This window comes from Microcaecilia unicolor, chromosome 12 (assembly GCF_901765095.1).
Source record: "Microcaecilia unicolor chromosome 12, aMicUni1.1, whole genome shotgun sequence".
NCBI classification, from domain to species: domain Eukaryota; kingdom Metazoa; phylum Chordata; class Amphibia; order Gymnophiona; family Siphonopidae; genus Microcaecilia; species Microcaecilia unicolor.
In genome coordinates, this window is record NC_044042.1 from 68,190,179 (window position 1) to 68,195,259 (window position 5,081).

Below are 5,081 nucleotides of genomic sequence, written 5' to 3' on the forward strand. Positions count from 1 at the left end.
TAACACAGTTACTGCCAACCTGAACAGTCTGAATATTTAAATCTGATCTTTTTGTGCCGTATTCTTTTTCAGCTGAGTATTTTAATTAAAACTTGATCTTCTTTTGACAACATTGTTTGTTTATCAATGTGCAATGACATCACGGATGATGTCACTGAGTAAGTAAGTAATTAAGTCATGTCAGAAACTGAGATTTGTGACAGCAGTTTGTAAAAATTAAAAATCTCTTAAACAGGATTTATTTATTTATTTATTGCATTTGTATCCCACATTTTCCCACCCATTTGTAGGCTCAATGTGGCTTACAGAGTCTTGTTATGGTTTTGCCATTCCAGGATATTAGATATGATTAGTGATGTAAATGTGTTAAATAGGGAAAGAAGAAAAGGTTTAGGTGGATAAATAAAGAAATTAGACTGTCGTAGCTGGGCGAGTTGGCGAGGTGATTTAGTAGGTTATGGGTTTTCTTTGTAAGCCTTGTTGAAGAGATGTTTCTTCAGAGATTTTCGAAAGTTGGTTATTTCTTCGATGGTTTTCAAGGTAGTAGGTAATGCATTCCACAACTGTGTGCTCATGTAAGAGAAGGTAGTTGCATGCATCAGCTTGTATTTTAGTCCTTTGCAGTTGGGGAAGTGTAGATTCAGAAATTTGTGCGATGATCTTTTGGCATTTCTGGGCGGCAAGTCCACGAGGTTTAGCATATAGGTTGGGGCGTCTGCATGGATGATTTTGTGAACAATCGTGCACAAATGAGGAATTCCTATGTAATTTGGCGTTGGTGACGCATATAGATGTCACTTTGTACATGCAAAATTTTAACTAATTCAGTGCAGGTTCAAGGTTGTTATTGCAAAATGTTAGAGGGCTCGCTCTGCTCCACAAATGCTGGTCTGCTTCAACTTCCCCCTCTCTCTGTCATCAGATTTGAATCCACACGTGCATCAGTTATGTTGGTCCCAGACTATGGAATGTCCTACCCACCCACCTTAGGTCAGAATTCTCCTACACCAAATTCAAGTCCTCTCTGAAAGCTCACCTCACCCTGCTCACCCTTACCTTCACTTTCCCTTTCTCCAGCAACATATCAGTGTTTTATTGCAAACTGCTTTGAAGCCATGTTTTGGCATAAAGCAGTATATCAAGCCTTGAAAAATAAAAAATAAATAAATAGTGTCACCCTGAACCAACTCACTTTGGGTGGTGTGGCAGCCCCCCTATCCCAATGCTTCCAGCACCTCCTCCCTCTTTCTTCCCTCCTCCCCCTGGTCCAATCTCTCTTTCCCACGCCTCTGTTCAGGGGGGGGGGTCCGGCACTGCTCCCTTACTTCTCTCAGTTCCCCACAGTCCTGTAAAGTTTATGGTGGCAGCGGCAGCAGAAGCATGATAGGCTGCCTTTGGCCAACCCCAGCGTCTTCTCTCTGCCATGTCCTGCCTGCAGGAAATTGCATCAGAGAAGGAAGAACGCAGCAGATGGAAGACCCAGAGGCTGACCTATTGTGCTGCTGTTGCTGCTGTCGGTGACTGAAGTAAACTTTACAGGACTGTGGGGGAGTGAAAGATGTGAGGGAGCAGTGTTGGACCAGTGTGGGGAGGGGGGTGAGGGTGGGGAAGAAAGAAGGGGAGAGACTGGACCTGGTAATGGTGTGGGGGGGGGGGGGAGAGAAAACTTAACAGTCAGAGGCTGCATATTTTGGTGCCCTTAATCGCCAGCGCCCTGGGCCAGAGCCTGACTTGGTCCAGTGGTGAAGCCGGCTATGCCCTTAACGTTTTATGTTTATTGTTTTTCTGTTTTTGTATAATCTAAATTTGGGGTGATTTCTTAAATAACATTGTTGTTCATTCCAGTTATCCTCATACAGGTTCTGGGAAGATACTGTAGCCTCAAAAAGAAAAAAAAAACAGAAAAGAAGAAAACTTTAAGGTTTCTAGATTTACTTGTTTGACTCTATCATAGTCATAATATACAAATGCAAAAATAAATAAATAAATAAATAAATTAAAAAGAGTCATGCCTGATAAAACTCTTGCAATGATATAGTTGTAACTGAAGCATTTCAAATTGAACTGTGCTGTTCAGAATCTTCCCACTCATTAAAGTTTGATTTCTCTTGTGGATTATTGTAGTATGTAGACTGCATTTTCATTTTTGCAACATATTAACAGTTTCGTCCTACCACAGCACACACAGGTTGCAAAACAGTCAGTAAAGTGTCATAACATTTTAGTCTCTTTACAATCGTAAACTTGGGAGTCACATTGCAAAAAAAGACAGTGGAGTTAGAAAAGGGTCAAAGAGGGTTGGCTGAAATGATTCAGGGGATGGAATAAATCTCATATGAGGAAAGGCTAAAGAGGTTTGGGCTGTTCAGCATGGAGAACAGATGACTGAAGGGAGATACAATATGTCTTTTTTTTTTTCTAGTTATCTGTGGTTCTTGTTCAGGGTTTCTTGCTGTGAATTGTGAATTAAATATTTGTTTAGCATCTCTGCTTTTTTCCTTATCATTTTCCATATGTCGGTCTTAGTTCCTGTTAGGAAGAGGAGAATGTAATATACCCTTGCTGCAAACTGTGGCAGCACATATCACAGGACCCCCACAGCTGCCCCCACGGGAAAGACATTCAGCATAAGGGAATCCTACTCAAGCTTTTCTTCTAATGCAAAATATATTATTCACTGCCAAAATATGATGAATGGTGGTGCATTAGAGAGACAGCCAGGTATTAAAGACCAGAACCAATTCACATAGACATCAGCTCAGACACCACAGAGCAGACCAAGGCAGACCCTCCATGGGACCAGAACATTGCAGCATAGAAACATAGAAAATGACACCAGATAAAGATCATATCACCTATCCAGTTTATCCATGCATAACTACTAATTTCTACTATCCCTTCTTCACCTTATGATCAGGATATTCAAGGAAACTTTTAAACAATCCAGAAATGTAAGACAGTTGAAGTTAAAATGGTTCTTAAAACCTGGCAGTTCAATGTCATAATGTGTCTCTGTGGTACGGAGCAGTCACACCAGATGGATATGCAGCAGTAGGAGTTGTTTGTTTTTGGTTGATTGTCCTCTGGTATGAATGGATTCTTTCCTTTTTTATTATTGGTGTTCTTTTCACTGTTTTTTTTTTTTAGCTTTTATATATTTTTTGTACATTGCTTTGATTTGTATGTTAAAAAAGCAATTTATCAAGCTGTAAAAAACATAAACATACATTTTCCTGACTTTTTTTTTTTCCCAACTGATTTGGCGGCTGCTCTGAACTGACATTTCTTTCCCTTCCTTATGTTTGAAGTGTTTGGATATTTATTGACCTAATCATTTTCCACCCTATATGTCATGTGTTTTGAGAGGTCATATGCTTGCTTGAAGAAGTGGAGTTGCCTGGTGTTTCTCTATTCTGAGAAAGAGTAGCCAAATGGTTAGTGCAGTAGGCTGAGAACCTGGGGAACCGTATTTGATTCACACTGTGGCTCCTTGTGACTCTGGGCAAGTTACCTAACCTTGAACTGGCCCAGGTACCAAACTTAGGGGCCCTTTTATAAAAGGGCGGTGCGAGGGAAAACAACACGACCAGCAGGCACGCCTATGCACCCTGTGGTAGTTTTGTTTTTGGCTTGTGCCATTTCCCATGCTAGAAAATAATTTTTATTTTCTAGTGTGGGGGTGGGGAGTAAGTGCTCCTGGCAGTAGTCAGGCAGCACACGGCCACTGTTATGCGCTGTTCAATTCGTAAAATAGCAGCTTCTAAATAGGTGGCGATAAGGGCTCAGGCAGTAAATGGCTGTGCGCCAATTGGAAAATTAGTGTATGACCATTAAGGACCTCAATTAATAGGGTTTTTCTCACTGTGGTAGAGTGGCCTCAGCACATGGTAATTCCAGGTGCCCACACTACCACAGGCCACTTTTTACCATAGCTTGGTAAAAGTGCCCCTTAGATTGTGAGCCCAAGAGAGATAGAGAAAGTACATGCATGCAATAAATGTAAACCACTTTGGTTGTATCAAATCCACAACTCTTTACTTTTTATATTTATTGTTCCCCGCCTTGATAGTTCTATGAATGTGCAGGCTATAAATATAGGAAATAAATAAATAAAAACACTCAGATACTTTAAAACTGAAAGGAAAGGTCTGGGTTTCTAAGGCATTGCAAGTCATTTAATTCCACTGTCTGATATCTTCTGATTCCACATCCATTTCACTTCCACATTTCCCCCTTCAGACTATCATGGGAATGCTTTTACAATTTGCTTACATTTTCTAGTATAGCCATCTTTTGCTTGTTGTGGCCTGACCTGAGGAAGCTTGTCAAAGGGTTGTAAAAAATATATTATTAGTCTAATGAAAAGTAACCACCTTTTGTTTAGTTTGTAGTATTATCCTTTATTTGTATACACTTAAGTGGACTAAGAAGGCAATCACAGAACATAATGCTACATAGTTATATGTATTTACAATGATATATTGATTTAAAAATGAGACACTTAAAGGGGGCACCTGGATTTGAACCGGGGACCTCTTGATCTGCAGTCAAATGCTCTACCACTGAGCTATACCCCCAACTGCTTTAGCTGTGCCTCTAGTGGTAAGAAGTATTATCTGTTGGTTTGTGACATCATTTCATCCAGACTTAATATGTAACTTCACATCCAATGAAGTTAAGCTGAAAGACATGTTTGATGTAAAACCAGATGTATTATTTTGGTCCTCAGTTCCTAAAATGCCAAAGGCTTAGAGGATTACCCAACAATATAAGGGGTATAATCACTTGAAACATGCACTGAACAAAACATCAATAGAATCCCAAAACAGTGTCCATACAAATGTAAATTAAACTAAACAATACAACTCAAATAACTGTTTTGAAACTGCTTGAGGAGTGGCATATGGAAGAGTTTGAATGTGTCATATAGCGAGCAACTAATTTATGTTGTATTTAGCACCCCCAGTCTTTTAAAAAAGTTGGCTCCTATGAGTTGAAGTGCTCCATTCTTGGTTTCCATCCTCTTGCTCTTTAAGGATCTATGTCAGTGTTTATTCCATTCCTTTTTGAATTCCAGCACC

The 5,081-nt window shown here is 39.9% G+C and overlaps 1 non-coding gene across 1 annotated transcript; it reads right to left on the reverse strand.

The window, feature by feature from the left end:
• Positions 1 to 4,505: 4,505 nt before the first annotated feature.
• On the reverse strand, positions 4,506 to 4,577 carry TRNAC-GCA. Its single transcript has one exon. It is a non-coding gene; the product is annotated as a tRNA-Cys (tRNA).
• Positions 4,578 to 5,081: the final 504 nt, after the last annotated feature.